This window comes from Alosa sapidissima, chromosome 22 (assembly GCF_018492685.1).
Source record: "Alosa sapidissima isolate fAloSap1 chromosome 22, fAloSap1.pri, whole genome shotgun sequence".
Taxonomy (NCBI): domain Eukaryota; kingdom Metazoa; phylum Chordata; class Actinopteri; order Clupeiformes; family Clupeidae; genus Alosa; species Alosa sapidissima.
In genome coordinates, this window is record NC_055978.1 from 26425067 (window position 1) to 26445066 (window position 20000).

Consider the following 20000-nt stretch of genomic DNA (forward strand, 5'->3'; position numbering starts at 1 on the left):
GCTGCCTGCTGAGATGTTTACCAGACCTGTCAGTTTGTTTGGCTCTGCGTGGGAAAGGTATGCTGCTCTTCAAATGTGGGAGGGGCAAGGGGGGGGGGAGGGGAGTCCTGAGTCATACTGGGTCATGAATCATGATGGTGTGTTGGTGGAACTTCTATCACTGATCAGTGGACAAAGGAGTACTGTCTCAATCTCTCCATCTCTTTTTTTCACAGGTACTCTCTCTCTCTCTCTCTCTCTCTCTCTCACACACCACACACACACACACACACTTTCAGTCATATGGCACTTCATGTCTGGGGGATGATTAATAAGTGTTTCATTAATTCCTGTCACACTTTTATTGCCAGTATTGCACACACACTCTCCCACACTCACACTCACACTCACACACACATGCGCACATATACACACACAGACACAAAACACACACACACACACACACACACACACACACACACACACACACACACACACACACACACAGACAGACACAGAGCCACACAGACTCACACACACAGAGAAACACACACATACATGCAGCACAGCACATTGTGCACGTTTGCAGCAGCTGTCGGAGCTCCTCAGGTTTTAATAACTTTAACGGAATGTCATTTGTCATTTTCCATCGAGCAGGCCGGCCAAATTTGGCAGCAGCACTCATAAGGCCTAAAAGGAGCCGAACATCCTGGAAGACTTTAATAAAAGGGCACAGCACCTCGCTCCATGTGAGCGGGGGAGACAGCTCCATAAATCCTGCCCTACCACGTGAAGATGGGAAGTGGACAGGAAGTTCATGCACAATCCGTTTAACACGTTTTCCAATCCTTTGATATGAAGTGTGGTTTTGTTTGGGATGTTGCTATGAGTTACTGTAAACTAGGTGTTTCCTTGCCCCCATTCGCTGTGCGTGTGTGTGTGTCAGTTAATGACAGCATGTGAGGGTGCTGTGCATTGTTTCCCAAAGTCTGTTTACCATAGCATTTAATGTGTGTGTGTGTGTGTGTGTGTGTGTGCACTGTAACAAGATTCTGTGATTTTCACAGCATCACTGCTGTTTTTGAGAAAAATGTGTACTGTATTTGTGAATACAGTATGTTGCTGTAGTTTTGCTATGAATTATGGTCAAAAATGGTCAAACTACAGTAATAAAAATTTGCTGCGAATCATAACACAGTAATAAATCTGACTCCTCCCTCACTTGTCAGCTTTTTGAACATTTTGAAAAAACATGGCGGAAAATCAGTTGGGGTTTTCTGTTTTCTTTTTGCACATAAATACAAAGTTAAGCTCCCAGATAGCAAGGTGACATTGATATTATGTTGATTTTCCATCCAAATCATCATTTTGAAAAGATATTGAAAAGTCATGGATGTATGGTTTACTGGGAAATTTTGACGTGGTGATTGAAACGTGCACCGTGCGACGACGTTTGAACTGTCCGGCGGCGGGAGATCATTTTTGAGCAACAGTTCAGTCAGTCAGTCCAACGGTGTTCAGCACTCTGTCAAGTTCGCAGCTCCACCTTAATGGTAAGCAAGCATTTGTTTATGTAACGTTAATGTTTCATTGTGAAATTGTACTACATTAAATTCGGGCATGTACAGTCTATGTACGTTGTACTGTCTAACTTACAAACTCATCCATGCTTGTTGGATCAACTAAGTAAGTAACGTTAGGCTAGCTATCATAGTTGCTGTTGCTGTGAAGGTGGCATTAACGTTAATGTTTTATGTTACGTTAACGTTTTGGCAGTCTCATTTATATTAGGCCTACCTTAGTTCTCAGTAAGTTACAGTTTATTATATTCATATAATTTATATAAAACATTCGCTAGTAGTGCTAGGCCTAGTATGTTACTGTCACAATGTTAGGCTGAAGATGATGTGCTGCTGGTTAACGTTAACGTGGAGGTTTAGCTGCTACCAGCTAACTTATGTAACGTTAACTCATCGTAATCAGTACATATCTATGTGTTGCTGCAAGCAAACATCATCAATGAGCTCACCCAGCTGGCTAACGTTAGCAGCTAAATATACCTTGCGAAACTGAGTTATGCTAACACCATCTTCAGCCTGGCATTTTGACAGTAAACTCAAAAAACATACAGTATATATATAAATGATTATTCTAAAGTTTCACTTGTAAGTAGCCTTCAGTTTCAGTTGAAATTGTTATCTAACACTGTTTATCTTTTTTTCTTCTATTTCTGCTAGGTGCTGCTTCACTCTGCTACTGGTGGTGGATCAGGCTGACTGCAACCGTTGGTCTAACGTTAGGATGCAGCACACGAAAATTTCTAAACGGGAAAAAAGTGAATAAATGTACTTGCTTTTCAAACTGATAACAAGTTGTCAATGGTTATTTATGCAAGTTTGTGTAGCCTAAACCATACCTAGGCCTAGTCAAATTTATCCTGGCTGTAGATAAAGCAGGATATGAATTTCCCAAAATTACTGTATATAATATTACAGCACTGGTATTACTACTGTACTAAGTTACAGTATGATCCATAAGTACTGTGATTAAAAATACGGTAGACAATTCAATACTGTATACATTACAGCACTGGTAGTACTACTGTAGTTTGCATTTACAGTATCAGGCATAGGTACTGTGATTTCATATACAGTAGGTGTACTGTAGAGTGAAATACAGCAACTTGCTGGTTATTTGCTGCCAGCAAGTTGCTGTAAATTTTACGTTAAACTTTTTACAGTGTGTGTGTGTGTGTGTGTGTGTGCGTGTGTGTGTGTGTGTGTGTGTGTGCTTAGTAGTCCCTCTCCACCCTCAGTCTAACCTCACCTCTCAGGAGGCCTGGCTCCCACCCCTGCACACAGATGTGTCAGGACTCAGGAGGTCTCAGAGAGACTCCATTACAAGCAGAGACAGAGAATGCACCCACATCACTCGGAGCTGTGTGAGCGGTGAATCAGCTGTGTGTGTGTGTGTGTGTGTGTGTGTGTGTGTGTGTGTGTGTGTGAGTGTGTGTGTGTGTGTGTGCGTGTGCGTGTGTTTGTGTGTGTGTGTGTGTGTGCGTGCGTGTGCGTGTGCGTGTGTTTGTGTGTGTGTGTGTGTGTGTGTGTTGTTTCAGGAGGTGAAGGGAACAGAGGAGGCAGGAGGGGAGGAAGAACCGCTCTCTCTCTCACACAACATTGACACAGGATGTGTGACCCTTCAGGTTAGATTCATTTCAAGAGGGGAATCAAACCGGCACTCAACGCAGAGAGTGCACAAAAGATAAGCCAGCCATCTGACAAAGTGCAGTTTCAGTGCTTCAGAATCTAGGTTTATACTACTGTCTCTCTCTCTCTTTCTCTCTCTCACTCACTCACTCACTCACTCACTCACTCACTCACTCACACACACACACACACACACACACACACACACACACACACACACACACACACACACACACACATAATGTACTTCTAGGTTTTTATGGACAGCTATTCTTTCCTCTGGTTTTGAGGGAGGCCTGTTTTTTTCTGCAGTTTGGTGTGGCTCCGTCTTTGCAGAGGTCACATTTCAGGCAAGCTCCAACCTCCGCTTCAGGAAATGATGCAATTTAATACGGATCTGTTTGTGATATTCTCTCTGCCACCAGGGCCAACGGCCCATACCCAGCTCGGAGTGTAGGAGTAGGGAGAATATTTTGGGAAGTTTGCAAAGTTTTATGGAGAGTCCATTTTGCCTGCTATCAAATAACCCTTCAAATTTCCCAACCCATGTGTTTTAGTGATTTTCTTCAGAATGTAACTTCAATTAGACATATTTGACATAAAGTGAACGTATTTCAAAAGTTCTATAGCTGCTCTCGGTGTAAATCCTCAGGTTGCCTCTCTCGTTGCTCTCTCTGCTCTTTGTAGGACTAACAAATGAAGTGTGCTCTTCAAGAAAAGCGAGCTGTTTTTGTTGGCACTCGGCCTACAATCAGAAACTTCTGGAAAGTTGTTACTGTGGCTGTTCATCGCACATGTTTTAGGCATATGGAATGAAATATGGCTTCATGATCTGAGGTGCAGAGGCTGGCCCTTGTTAGTTCTGAGGTTAGTCTTCCTGGTGCACAGGCACTGTCGTAAACATGACAGGCACATTCATAATGACGAATGACAGTTTAATGACAGCAAAACAACGCGCTCGTGACATACAGGGTGAGTGATTGCCCATACATGTGTGTGTTGTAAAATTTCAAAACAATTTCTGTGCTGGAAATGTGCTCAGGGTGTTGTTTTTTTTCTGTCATGCTGCTAGCTACCGATTAGCATGGTTCCTGCTGCTGCTCTATTTACTGTAAATGGAAAAGAAATGTGAAATATGTGTTATATCGATAGTAAGGATCATCTTGGGCTGAACTAATACATTCACACAAACACCACACATATAAACACACACACACACACATACACACACACACTTTTTAGCTCTCGGTCTTTGATAGTGCTACAGTATGCTAAACACAGTGATGCCCAGCGTCTTGTAGTGTAGTAGGACTCATCCCAGGAGGGCAATAAATAAAGAAAGATGCTAAAAATAATGATAAGGGGCAGCTGTGGCACAGGCGGCATCACTGTGCCACATTTGGCTGTCGGTGCCCATGGGGACCCGGGTTCGATTCCGGCCTGCAATCATTTCCCAGAGTCCCACTCCATCTCGCGCTCCTACTCACTTCCTGTCTCTCTCCACTGTCCACTGTTAAAAACATCACACTTAAAAGGATAATAACACCTCCGTGCAACTGGATCTCTTCTCCATTATCAAGCTGTCAAATATATCTTCTAAAAAAATTAATTCACCAATAATGTTTAGATATCACTCATGTGCCTCAAGTATTCAATAACGGACTCATAAAAACAGCCACTATTTTCTATAGCTTACTTTTATGATGATCATAAATAATAAATTATTTGAAATTGATATACATAAAACAGAGTTTGACCATAGATGTAAACTCTTATTACCTCCATGTTCTGAAAGATCTGGGCTCTTGTCAGTACTGTATAAAATTAATGTCCCACAACAATCCCACATACAATAATGCATCTTTACTGTCGCTAATTTAAATGGTCCTTCTTAGTCCCTCCCCCCAGTGAAGATGCTGTATTTTCACAATGACATGCAGTATTAATTAGCGCCCAGAGTCCTTTAGCTCCCAGTGCTTTCTCCTCTCTTCCACACAGGCACTCGTCTGGGCACCCCCATGGGCCTCCACTCCTGCTTGCTCAAGCCTGTCCAGCATCAGTAATGTTCATCAGCTTAGCTAAATGAAAATGCCCTTCATCCGCAGTGATACAGCCTCTTATAAACAGAGTGTTAACGCATTAGATGCTAAACTCACAATCAAACACAAGCGCTGACCACTCTTCCTCACACTCTCCCACATTCAACTCTTCACAGCACTGCCCACAAATGGCTAATGGTCTCCGCTCCCAAGGATGAAGGAAAGCATTTCCTTCAGCTCCACGGCTCAGTATGAAACTGCCATTCCACTGATGACAAGGTTAAGCCTTTTCAGCCTTGTGCAGGAGGACCACCAGATGGGGGTCCCTACTTAAAGGGCACTTTTCAGAAAAAGTGTGCAGGGTAATGTGGGATCCTAGACGCAACTTTAGCTGTCTGTCTTCGGGACTCTGGCCTGCCACGACCCAACCACGACTAGCAGAAGAAAGAGGATGAATAATTCAGAGCAGAGGCCTGTGGGTACTGTTGCATTGTTCGCCTTTGCTCGCCGCGCCCTTGGTGAAATATTGATTTTAGCACTTAGCGGTTTTTGCGCGGGGCAGAGGACTACATATGCTCGGGAACAGATCTTTTCCGAGAGCAGTCAAAAGCCTCGATGTGGGAGGTATGGAGTGGTCGAAGGGGATGCAGGATCTGTCCACTATGCAGTTTCATGCGTTATTAGCTAAGAGGTGGCTAAGTGAATGAGCATCAGAAAGTTCAGTCATGTTTTCAGTTCTCAAATAGCAATACCACATTGAGGGGATTTCAGTTTTCAGATCATGTCACTTTGATTAATGCCTTAAGGTTAAAGTACCAGCAGTTTTACTTGAAACATGATTGCTTCAATGATGGTGTCAAGATGTTTTGGTATGTATAGTGTGTCTTTAGGCAAAGCCTATCAGAGTTTTATGCAAATCGATATACGGCTTGTTAGTGTTCCTGCAGTATAAATGAAAAGAATTGCAAATGGGGAATAAATGGCTGACACCTCTGATTCTGTGCTAGACCGCATTAACGTCAAGAAACTTGAAATGTTGAAATTGTAATTTTGCCTGACTCAGATGAATCATAATGTGACCTCAGTGTTTTAATTTGAGTGAATACGGATGTGTGGATGAGTGAACTCCCAGTCCCACATTCTTCAGTCGTCATGGTTTAGGCTCAGACCTTGTGAGGAGACAGAAGTAAACACAATGACAGCCACAGAGTCCCCCGCTCCATTCCCAGACTCTGAACAAAACAATCGAATGAAATGGCTGTATATTACCCTCAAGTCATGTGCAGACAAGCTGTCTTAAATTGCGTTACGTTCTGAATGCCAGGAAATGTTTGAGGTCCACCCTGGATGCACAGAGGATGCAGTAATGACTTACGTGTGACAGTGAAAGGGGCATTTTGGAGACAACGGGGTAGCAGTGGAGCCACAACCTCGGCCAGGCCATTTCACCCAACGACGCTTGGACGTTAACACCGCAAGCTTTGAGGAACTATTAAGGAGTATTAAGGATGCATGAGCCAATCAATTATGAATGTGTTCCCTCTCTCATCCATGGAGCAGGAGAATGATGACTCATAAACTAATACTGGATTCACATAAAAAATTCCACCGGATCCTACCAGAGAGCATGGAACCTTAATACATAAAACATCAGAAACAGTTAGCATAAATGGAGTTTAGTGTCATAGATTACATTCACCCTGTTATTTTTATACCTCGAGTTGGAGTACTCTTCAAGGCTCATTCTGACTTAACATTAGAGAATAGGCAATAGGCTCCTCCTAAGGTCCATCCTGTAAGGAGGACTATCCCAGGGCCTTCACCGTGGGGTGGTCCAGGAAACTGCCCCAGGGAACAATACCCCCAAGTAGCCCCATACATTACCCGTCTGAACATCACAACATGAGAGGGAGTGGGGGAGTGACAGGCCAGATGAGATGGCTGGAAGAAGAGTGGCTCAGGAGACAGTACTCGCAAAGAGCTGGAGAAGCACTATGCAGGACAAATATGGCAAAGGTTGGGACAGGGCAGTGTGGCACATCCAAAACGCTGTGCATCAAGTGATATGATCGACCCTCATTTCTCTCAAAAACACTTCAAGCTCCCGGTGTGGAGTCACTGAAGTGGAGCCCCCCAACCCCCCCCCCCCCCCCCCCCAGCCACGTCAGACGTCAGACATCGCCCAACAGAACTCACAACAACATACTACTTTAACATGTCAAGCAGAGCATGCAACAGCCTCATCATGCAACATTAGGACCTCCCTCTGTGCAGTGCAATTTCAACCCCCTCAGTTACCTACTCTACCCAGAAAGTGTGGAATTCCCCTGCTCTGTTAAGGTCTTAATGCTGTCTCAGCATCAAGCAACAGCATCGTCCTGGAAAATATATTTATGTGTTCTAAAGAGACAAAAAAACAAAAACATCTCTGTCAGTTCCATGCCGTTTTCAACAGCTATCAAAAACAAAGGTCATTTTTGGATGGATGGATTTTTTGTGAATGTTTCTTCTTCTACATAAGATTTTAGTCATCTTTAGTTCATGTAATACTTTATTGTCAATGTCAATTAAGTAACAGTAGTCTGAAACGTTATTGTTAATGCACAAATGAAGTAACAGTAGTCTGAAATGAAATGCTGTTTTACATCTAACCAGTGGTGCAAATAACTGACATGTCCAAATGGGCCTTGATGAAATGCGTCACTAGACTGTTCATACACATTTTAATGGGCCAAAGTTGAAGAGCTGTTGTCCGTTATTGTTTGTGCAAATATAGGCTGATTCATGTTCCCTTGCATTGTGTAACTGAGGTCCATGGCTAGTCTGGCTTTCACCAGACCAAGCTCAATCTTTTAAGAAATCAAAAAATAAGTAGCGGGCAGATCAGGCTGGGTTCACCCAGCCTAGTCCATAGGCACCCGATATTGTTTAATTTTCCGATTGAGATATCCACGCTCTGGCTATTCTAAATGCAAAAATGCATCAGGGAGTTATGACAAAACTGTAACTAACAAACTAGATCCTAATAGAAAGCTGTTAGCTTCCCTAAGCTACAGGTAGGCTTATAAGGTAGGCCTATTTACAACATAAATTGTCAATAGGCTATGCTGGCGACACAAATAAAATCTCCTTTGGAAACCAATGGCTTACGCCTTGGTAACCAATGGCTTACGCCGTGTAATTTCCATGGCTTACGCCTTGGAAACCAATGGCTTACGCCGTGTAATAAAATTCACGCAGCTCCATGAGTCAAGGAAAGCGCGAATGAAGTAGCCACTTCTAAATGGGACCCACTACACAGTAGCTTAAGGTGTTGCTAAAGCAGCCATAATGAAATGAAGGTGTCATTGTTTCGATACTTCACACACACGTGCTTTTTAATTTCACAGACTACAACTACCAAGCTGGAATCAAAGCACATCGATTCCCCTCTCACACCCTGCACGCACTTAAAACAAAATAAACAGGCGTCTCAGTCTCACGCATGTATAGGCAAGACTGTATCAGACCGGTGTAACGTTGGTAAATCTTCCATTGCACAGAATGATTTTGTAGCACGTGCAACAAATGACAGTCGAAAGATACAAACAGTGCTGCTATCAATTTGCTTGGTATAACCGCATTTATAGTTTTCTACAAATGCAATAAATCAAATTGGCCTCCTGTCACTCAACCAACGCTAACGGTAACATTACCTAGGTCCTTATTGATATTATAAGATTAACGTACCTGCAGTAAAAACCAAGCATGTTCGATAAACATCCTCAGATTTATTTCGGCTTCAAGTCGAGCGACGAGTAAGAATGAACAGGTATGATAAGGGATCAGATTCCAAAAATAATTCAGTGGAAATGCATGGATTCCAGTTGCTGCTACTGGAAGAAACTGGAATCCATGCATTTCCACTGAATTATTTTTGGAATCTGATCCCTTATCATACCTGTTCATTATTACTCGTTGCTCGACTTATCGTGACTAAATTCAAGATGGCTGCAAACGCTAAACTTTGTGAAGATACTGTCTGTATAAATCGTCTTGTAAGTAAACTACCAGTGCTTTTTCAAAGTTCTCAATGTCTCGTTTTAAATGTCAGGGCCCTCGGAAGTCTACCAATGAAGTGTGGAGATACATTGAGCCTCGTAAATGGGTGTAAAACAGTGATTTATTTGCATGGCTAGCCCGATGCCAAAGCACCACTATTGAAAAAGCTGTTGGTAGCATCGGCTAACTAGCGCCAGATTTTGGAGTGCAGGGGACAAGCCGAGATGGGCTATGAGACATACGTTCACACTCGGTATCATGTTTCAATACACTTTAGGTCAATATCACACGGGAAATTCTCCTTTAACTTCCAACAAAATTACGTCTCACTGCAACGATGCGCCATCTAGTGGAGAAACGACTACTTATCGCCAATACTGGAAATGCAGCCATGATGATGATGATGAATATTTATTTTGTCTTTCTTTTAATCCTACTGAATTTGTAATTATGTATCGGCCGTTCTAATACCGATAGTATGTGGGTGCCTGAACTTGGCATACCCCCAGAGAATGTCAGGTTAATCATACACATACAATTTGGTGCAGTTCTGAACATCTTAACTGAAGATAGGGGCGATTAAAGCAGAATAATATTGCATTTTCATTTTTTACCGGGGGGGGGGGTGCAAATCACAAATGAGTGATTATGGGCCAGGTTGATGTGGGCCCTTGAGACCAACATACCATAAAAGATTCTTCATCCTCAGTGCCACGGTTCAGGTAGTTATTTAGGAAAAACTGCTTTTTTTGCGGTTCGGGGGGCCCAGCACGGGGGGGGGGGAGTGGCCCCCGGGGATGAAACAAAATTTTTCCGTAAAAGTCTAGTGGGGCTACATACCCACCAAATTTCATGTGCCCCGGTGGTTCGGTGTCCCGGGTATCATTGACCAAAAATTCAGGAAGTAGATGACGGGAAAAAAAAAAAAAACTTTGACAATCCCTACAGTATATGACCGCTTCGCTAGCTTCGCTAGCGGCGGTCATAATGATTAAATGATTAGAAGTGAACTATTTTTTTTCCTTTGGCTGAGGTCTTCCCCCAGCATGACCTAGCTCCTTTCTAATCAGTACAGTGAATAAACAACAACGTTTGCCCAATTCCAACACGGCAGTCTGTGTGAGGTTTATGTTGAAGGAGGTTTCTGTTCACATCTGATTCTGATTGGATGGTGTCTGTCTGGCAAAAGCACTGGATAGGCTAAGCTAGAAAGGAATATCAGCACTATGCCAGCTAGATGTGTTTATATGAGATTATGCAGTTGGGTGATCAGGGCAGATGGTGCAGTGTGAGTTTTAATTTGGCAAACTTTTACTTACAGAGAAGCATCTGTGTTATCTTACAATGGTCAAACATGCACGCACACACACACACACACACACACACACACACACACACACACACGCACACACACACACACACACACACACACACACACCAGAATGTGGGTTCCACAAAGCTGAGGCTTTGGTCAAACATGCACGCACACACACACACACACACACACACACACACACACACACATACACACACACAAACACATACACAGACACTGAAATAAATCTCAGCCAATACTGAGTAAACAGAGAAAATCTGGAGAAATGTATCACCTGTTCCTCGAGGCCAAAGTGAGGGACCGGTGGATAGATGGTTCTCGGTCTGTTTCAGTCTCGTACTTTCGGCCTGGCTGCCTTGCTGCAGAAGTTTCCCCATCACATCCTCTCTGCTATGAACGGAGACACCCACAGATGTGCCCCAGGGAAAAAATCAATTGGCTTTTAGAATGAGCAGTATCTCCCATCTCTCTAGCCATCAATGATTCAGACTATTGCTTACAACAACCCTGTTCACCCTGCATACAGAGGAAGACACACACACACACACACACACACACACACACACACACGCATCACTCTTTCTTTCTAGGTCCATTTCTCTCTATCTCTGTCTATCTGTCACTCTCCCTCTCTCACACACACATACACACAAACATTTGTCTTCTGTGAAACTAACAATAAATTTATATTGCACCTCATGGTACTCAGCCCTCACATACAGTACACACATACAGTACCATACACACAAACACACATGCATATACACACACGCACATACACACAAACACAAACACACATGCATATACGCACACGCACATACACACAAACACAAACACAAACACACATGCACACACGCACACACACACACACAAACACACACACACGGTGCCTGGTGCATAGTATACAGTATGTGGCCCCCTCTTTGCTCTGGGACCTGTGTGAATTGCGGTGGTTCTTCATTTGTCCTCTCCCCCTCTGCTACGTTGTCCTCTCCCCCTCTGCTACAGTACGTTGTCCTCTCCCCCTCTGCTACGTTGTGCTCTCCCCCTCTGCTACGTTGTGCTTTTTAGGGTGAAATATTCACAATGGCGGGTGTTGTTCCCTTCACTCTTCTAAAAGCTTTCTCGGCGCAGAGTAATTCTCAGGGAGGTCAACAAAGTTGAAAACATGCTCAGTCTTCACATGCAGCAGTGGTCCTGGCTCACTCAGTGCCTGAGGCAAAGAAAGTCTGTTGGTACGTTTGGCAACTGCTTAAACTAAGAAGCACCAATGTTTACACGAGTGCACCCAGAGAAACTCCCGATGGCTTCATCACCAGCTGAGTTTAACTGAAGATTCAACTGTGATCGATTGGCTATATAAGACATTTTCTACAATTATTTTCCTAAATTGTAGAATCACTTGCTTTTAATAGCTGAGTGTATATAGTCCTGAATGGAAAGAGTCACGTTACATGTATGAAATCTAATCACTGTCATGACGGCTTTGGCTTTGCACTGATGTCCCCTGTGGTATCAGAAGCTACTCACAATGTGGATGGTTCCCATGAGGCAGAATGCCAAGGAAAACCGAGCTGTATTTCCCCCAGGATTCTTGTTACCACTGTCTAGGTCAAAGGTCGAGAGCAAGGCATAGCTTTGTCAGTCATACACCATTGGCACAACATTAGGGCATGTGGGAGCTTCATATGGGAGCGCTGACTTATGAGGCAGAAGAATGCAACAGAATGCACCAAGTCAGACTCATAATAAATCATCTGATGGTACCTCAGAGGGATTAACGGTCCAGTCTGGGCTTTCTCTACGGTCTGTGCCCATGGGCCCGGGCCCTCTGAAACGAAACAGAAAACATTAGGAGGGGAAAAAAGCTGTTTGTGTGTCCAATGCAATGTGGTCATACCAGGGTTTGGCCTTAGGGCTGACGTGCACGTACTGTGTGCGGAGAGACTGATTGCAACTGACAAATTGTTTACCGTCACACGGGTCTGCTGTCTGCATTCTTTTATTTTTGTAGTCATTACCTCGGAAAGGGGACAATTCATCTCCCGGGCCATGAATGACAGGATTGAAAAGTCGAGTTAAGTATGTTGACCAAGATTATGCACAACAGCAATCAGGACAGAATCAAGCGCAGAGCGATGTGTCGACAGACTATGGAAATAATGTGTGCTTGTCTTCAGCGGGAGTTCTGCGGTGTCGACATTACGCACGCCTGGAATAGGGCAGCTACCGCCCTAGGCAAGCAGACGGGCATCAAATTTACATCTCCTTACCGTTACGCAACATCTTGTCTGGAACATGCTATGAACTGCTTTCATAGCATCTGTTTTTATGGTGTCAGTAATAACTAAGGGGAACCATATAAGATCTATACATTCATTTTCTATACTGATCTGAAATCAGCACAGTCGTGTATGTTCATGCTGTAAGTGGTGATGCATACCCTTGGAGAGACATGAAAAGTATGTTGATGAATGTTTGCACATGTGTTTCTGAGCTATGGCGAGGCATGTCAGGCTTTCCCGCCCTGCTGGGGTGGACTCTATCACTGCTCACATTCCTCAGTCTGCAGTGCGGCTGAATCTTGTCCACTCAACGTGACGTGAGTGACCACCCCTCCAGAGCCGGCCCAGGGGGGGCCCACACACCTCCTCAAGCTCTCCACAGTGGACCCACCAATCAGGAGCTCTCTAAGCTGTCCGCTATACACTCCCTCAGGGTGTCCGAGAGGTCTGGCCAAACCAGATACAGGTATTCCAACTCATTAGAACAGTGATGGGCTGGTGGTAGAGTAAGTATTTGTGATAATTATTGGTTCATTACTGGTCTGTGTACCTCAGCGGTTTTGAGACAGTCCAGGAGTCCAGGGAGATGACTCATGGCCTGGGGTGGGGGAGTGGGAGTGGGGGGGGGGGTTGTTGGAAAGTGTGACTCAGTAGACTGTGCTGTGTGCGTTATGTGCTGCAGCAGGGCTGAATGCCTTTCTGGTGGAGCAGAGCTGTCCCTGCTGCAGAGATGGTCTCCACCCATACACACACACACACACATACACACGTACACACATACAAGCAAAGAGCCCTGAGCACTAATGCTCAGTGATAAACACCTGTCTGACCTCTCAGACCGAGAAAAAAAAGCCTATGAAAGCTTTCAGTGGCAAACACACACACACACACACACACACACACACACACACACACACACACATACACACACATAATCTCAAGAAGTTTACACAAGGGAGAGGACATTCTTTGGTTCCCCTTCTTCAAAGTTCAAGCCATAATAACAAAAGGGCTTACATGCCTAAAAACATGTAGGAATAGCACAAGTTAAACCAAATATATGGTGAAGATAGAAAAGTGCTGTTAGCATTCTGAGGCATTCATTATTCTGTCAGACTTCAGCTTGGAAAAATCAAATATGAATGCACAAATTCAATATGAGGTGTGTGTGTGTGTGTGTGTGTGTGTGTGTGTGTGTGTGTGTGTGTGTGATTATTCCTTCTTTGTATTTCTTTTCCCCATAAAGAGCTTTTCAAAACCACATGTAGCCTTGTAGGTATGCATTTAATCCTTGCAAACAAGAGTTTGAAAGCAGCATGATCAATCCGAACATTATCAGACTGAAGATGGCACTGAAACACTGATGAAGTCTTCTTTCACTGAAAGACTGAAGTATTTTGCAGTCCATTTTTCAAGGCTATCAGTGGCAAACACGTGTTTTTGCTTCAGATTTTTTACTGCCCCTGATAACAAACAGCTGCTAAACCTCCGAGTTAGGTGCGTTACCTGAGACAGCCTCTGTGCCCCCTCAAGACAGCAGATCCTTTGGTTGGGAATATATTGCTGCCTGTCATTTAGAAGCACTCTGTCCGATAGTTAAGTGCATTATGCTTTATTAAACTTAAGGACCTGCTATAAATGCAGAGAGCAAGATTTGTTCATTCATTTAACCCCAGAGTTGAGCAGTTGCCCTCTATGCCTGAAAAGTCAACAACTGTGGTTGGAATTAATGCAAAATCCCCCCCCCCACCCCCCACCCCCTCTATGTACCAATTCCCACTCTCTGCGTTTTCTCCAGTAAGTTCTTCTCTCTCCCTTCATTCCTCATCCCTCTCTCTCTCTCTCCCTCTCCATCTAAGTCCCTCTCTCCCGTTCTCTCAGATGCAGGAATGTAGCCTCGCCTTACCACAGCCCACTTGGAAGAGGGGAATATTTGCTCAGGGAAAAAGGGAAGTTCTTGAAAGGATCTGGCCTTTGCGGTGCGCTGGTGCAGCTCAAGCATGACACATGAGGTTATTCCCCCAAATTCTTTGAGCCTTTTTCTGTAAGTATTTTTCAGCATAAGACATCCCTCAGTTCTTCTCCAGTCTTGCCTATGATTATAAAGGCTCGTTCATTAACAGAGAAAACACACAGACATATAGGTAGAGATTTACATATAACCACAAAGAGAGAGAGAGAGAGAGAGAGAGAGAGAATTTATTCAATCCTGCTTGGATAATCCTCATTATTTTATCCAACATGGGTATAGTATCTACACATCAATACACAAATGAATCTTTGATCATGCATTTGTTATCTCATTCTTACTAATTAGTGCCATAGTGCATACATATATGAATTGTTCCTCAGATCACTCTCTCTTTCTCTCTCTTTCTCTCTCTCTGGCCCACTCTCTTTCTCTCTCTCTGATCCTAGAGTGAAGTTTAACTAGGGATGAATGCTAGATCTCCCTGCACTGGCCTTGTTTAAATGTGAAGTGTGTGTGTGTGTGTGTGTGTGTGGTGGGTGTGTATGTTTTCTTCTTCAGATGAACATCTGCACATTAGATACACATCCACACTAATGGAAAAATACCATCGTCGTCTGTTAAAAGGAGAACTTAGTTCATTGAGCCGAACTGACTGTTTTTCCAACTAACATAGAAAACTGTTTCAGCTGTGGTGTTCTGCCACTGAGAGGATAGAGGGGGGTAGAGAGAGAGAGAAAAGAGATAACTACATAACCAAAAGCACACAATCCCTTTAACATTGTAGGTGACCGTTTTGCCCCTGTCTGATTACTAGGCTACTAACAGTGTCAGTTTATCCCTGTTTCTCTGTGTGTTATGCAGAGGGAATGACAACACATGTTGCGGTCAAAGTGTCAAACCCGCACATCTGCTCAGCTGTCATCCGTCAGATGCCCAAGGAGACTCGGCCTGGAATGCTCTCCGCCGCCTCTCGCGAGGTGACAGAAACAGTTCCTAAAATAATGTTTGAAGACCACAGTGAGTGCCCTTCCTACTTAAGGCTCGGAGAAGAAAATGACACAGGATCGCCTGCTGTGTTCTGGGTCTCCTTGGTGATTTGATTCTGGAGAGGTGATTTGTTTAGTCTTCCCCTCCCTCCCATTGAAAAACTCACCAAGATGATGATACAAACCACCCAGCAATCCTTTGTAGAAAGTCCCCATGCACTGGGCCAGAAATGCCCTTCAGGACATGCCAACACACACACACACAGGCACACACATACACACACACATACACACACACACACACACACACACTACTCATAGTACACATTTGTGGGGGGGGGGGGGGGGGGTACTGATAAGTGTGTGTGTGTGTGTGTGTGTGTATGTGTGTGTGTGTGTGTGTGTGATAGTGACATGTTCATGCTGTTCAATTCACAGACACACACGGATATATATATATATATATATATATATATATATATATGCTACTAGATTGGCACAAAGAGACCTTGGTATTCAGAAGAACAGCTAAAACTGTCATCGAACTTCCTTTTCCCTTCTGATTATAAACTTGGAGGTTGGAAGCGTTTTTCATGTCCATCCAAAATGAAAGAAGGAATGGACGTAGTCCACTTCCAGAACCTTGAGTAATCGTAAACCAGTCCAGAAATAACGTCCTGAAATGTGCCGTTCAGCTGTGTGGTTGGACCGCAGGGGGAACGTACATAAACATCAGATGGCCCTGTTGCCGGCGGTAATGGTGACGCTGGCTGGAATAACTTCATCACTTCCTGTCTGCAGTGCAGAAACAACAGCATGCACGAGGTCCGTCCCTAAAGCCACACAACACGCACGAGTGTGTCCGTGACAAGGCTTTGGCTTCCACACCTGTCACAGACCTGCTGGACACTGTGTGCTCTTTTCACTCTACGCTCTTGCTTCCCATCACATACTGTACTGCTGCGTCCCTCCACAGCAGCAGGAGGGGAAGAGGGGGAAAACAACTCTTGGCACATCTTTAGAGGTGCTGTTGCTCTGGCTAAACTCACTTCTCAACCCCTATTCCTGTCCCCCCCCCCCCCCCCCCATCCCCATCCCCATCCCCAACATTCTTCCTTTCAAACAACAGAAATGTGCAGAAGAGGTGTTTAAGATTTCATGCTGGTCCCTGAAAGGCTTTTATTCAGGGTCTTGTGTGTTATTGTTCGTGCTCGTCCTGGGCACAACCTATCTAATGTGCTCTAAGAGCCGAGGCTGCATTGTTCCGCGCGCAGGGGGAAGAATAGGCATTTATATATAGTGCCGCTGTATATATAGAAAAATCAGAGGCCATGAAAAATGCAAAGGGCAAAGTGAAGGGACTGGTGTTCTCTCTGTTGTCCAAAATAGCTCAGGCATCACCGTCCCGCCTCATATGAATTATTCAGGGAATTACTGATGGGTGGTAAGTGAGGCAGGTCTTCAGGGAGTGAATTTGCCGAGTCAGGGCACTGTGCATTTGATTGACAGCTGGTAAAGAGCTCATCAGGTGTATGGCACACAGTATATGTACAATATATACTATATAGGGTTTGTGCTGTATTTTGGACACACTCAAAATTCCCTGTACAGTCAATGTTTACCTTACCTTCTGTTTACAGAAATAAATGGCTTGTTAATGTAAAGAATATCACATTTTATATGTGTTTTGCACTTAAAGTGCACTTTGCACTTTCAACATTAAACCAGGGAAAAAACAAATGTCAAACCTGTATGCTCAATACATTTATAAATGAAACCTCTTTGTGTATATATTTAATCCAGCCCTGTAGGGGTTTTTTACCTTGCTGACTGCAGGTACTGAAGGATTTTGATTTATAGATGTGCGGAGAGGATGAAACAGGGGTGCTCTGTTTCAGAGTAATTGTTTTCGACTGTGTATACAAGTCCACTCACATTACTAACAGTATTTAGAATGGAAATAGACCAGACACAGAGGAAAGTGCTAGGTCTGGGAGCATTTTGTTTGGGGTTAGTCATTATAATTGATCACTTTGTGTGGTATTGGTCAATTAGACAATGTAACAAAAAAGGCTTTAATTTGCCTTTTGGACACATTGTTGTTTTAAAAAAGCAATATGGATGCTTATTTGTTTCAAGTGCTCAAATGTAGACACCCACTGGACCCAAACACGTAGACTTCTGTTGAGAGATCTAGACCTCCATAAATCAGTGCTAATCTCTCTCTGTGAGAGATGCACTATAATCCAATATGCATTTGTAAGCCTAGAAAAGTCCAAGTCCAAAGTCCAATATCTTCTCCCTTTTTCTAATATGTCAACATGGCACAGTTTATGTGAATCTCTAAATGGAACACGGTCAAACAGAGGGCATCCATAGCACAACAAGTATTTGAATCCCTGGACAAAGACAACATTGGGTTTCTTGATACACTACTTCTTTCTTTCTTTCTTTCTTTCTTTCTTTCTTTCTCTCTATCTATTTGTTTCACTCATAAGCACAAACAGAAACAGAAACACACACACACACACACACACACACACACACACAGCTGTTTCTCCGCTTCCACATGTTCAGTCATTGGTGCATAAAGATGGAGCTCGTTTGAACTCATGCCCAAAGAAAGCCTAGTGCAGTGATGCAGTAAGAAAAGGGTTAATCTCATATGCACTTATTGTTTATTACATGTCAGGTCAGAGAGCACTAAAACAAGCATACAGTCCCCCAGTCTACAACACACATATATACACACACACACTGACACGCTCTACTGTATATGCTTCACCCAGTTGCTACTAACATAGACTCCAACAGGCTGAAACAGAACAGTATCAGTGACAGAAACACTCATATGGTGATTTAGAACTGATGCCAGTGATGGGAAAAAAACACACAAAAATAATAAAAGCTATGGGATGTAAAAGGCTCTCCACACCAAAACTCTAAATGGGCCTCCTGAGATGTATTGTGGCAACGGCTCCAAATCAGGAGACCGTGTAGCAGACACACCCTCCCCAGCAGCCTCAGTAAGGGCCCATTACACACACTCACACACGGCTCTCCTCCGGACCACTCGTCACTCACCACTCGGAGCCCAAGCGTAACCGTGGCAATATCCCCGGGACCACGTTGCACATCTCCTCTCCCTGGATGCTGTTTCAATTTCCTGCTCGCTGATTCCCCCTTCATCAGGCCCACGGCCTGCCCATCTGTGGAGAGGAGTGGGGTAGCAGGCCCTGGGAGAAGAAGGGGATGGGATGGAGGGGGGGGGGGGGGGGGGCAGACGAGGGGGAGGGGGTGGTTGTAGAAGGGGGGGGGGCAGTCGAGGGTGAGTGGGTGGTTGTAGAAGGGGGGGGGGGGGGGGGCAGACGAGGGGGAGTGGGTGGTTGTAGAAGGGGGGGGGGGGGGCAGTTGAGGGTGGGTGGTTGTAGAAGGGGGGGTGGGGGGGGGGGGGCAGACGAGGGGGAGTGGGTGGTTGTAGAAGGGGGGGGGGGGGGAGGGTCGGGTTGATGTGAACCACAAGCGCTCCTCCACCCGAGCACTCTGCCACTCTGCCAGACCACCGCGAATCCGTCAAGCTCTCGGCTCTCGACTCTCGGCTCGACGCAGGATTCCGTGCGAACATCGCTTCCACTTCCACTGAGCCCTCTAAGTGCCCAAGGCCCCTCCCAACTGCCAGCTAATATTTCTCAGTCCGTCTCTCTCTCTCTCTGTGTGTGTGTGGCTATGCATGAATAACATCTTGGCTCATCAGAAAGCCAAGTGTCCATCAAGATGAATGATCTCTCCCCATGGCCTCTCCGCCTTGCTGTGGTCAACCAGCGCACTGGAGCAGCGCAGAAACAAAGAGAAGCCACGAAAGAAAAGGAGAAGGATGGTGTGTGTGTGTGTGTGTGTGTGTGTGTGTGTGTGTGTGTGTGTGTGTGTTTGTGTGTGTTTGTGTGTGTGTTAGTGTGCGTGTGAGTGTGTGTGTGTGTGTGTGTGTGTGTGTGTGTTTGTGTGCGTGTTAGTGTGCGTGTGAGTGTGTGTGTGTGTGTGTGTGTGTGTGTGTGTGTGTAGTGTGCGTGTGTGTGTGTGTGTGTGTGTGTGTGTGTGTGTGTGTGTGTGTGTGTGTGTTAGTGTGCGTGTGTGTGTGTGTGTGTGTGTGTGTGTGTGT

General features: G+C 44.5%; 2 long non-coding RNA genes across 2 annotated transcripts in view; both read left to right on the forward strand.

Annotated features, from left to right (window-relative positions):
- Positions 1-1471: 1471 nt before the first annotated feature.
- On the forward strand, positions 1472-2347 carry LOC121697532. The gene is made up of 2 exons (XR_006026478.1): positions 1472-1532; positions 2217-2347. It is a non-coding gene; the product is annotated as an uncharacterized LOC121697532 (long non-coding RNA).
- A 12423-nt stretch (positions 2348-14770) lies between these two features.
- The window catches only part of LOC121697496, a 14635-nt gene continuing 9405 nt past the window's right edge, over positions 14771-20000 (forward strand). Inside the window, exons 1-2 of the long non-coding RNA XR_006026469.1 lie at positions 14771-14930; positions 15720-15835. This is a non-coding gene — a long non-coding RNA (uncharacterized LOC121697496). The remainder of the gene's footprint in view (positions 14931-15719; positions 15836-20000) is intronic.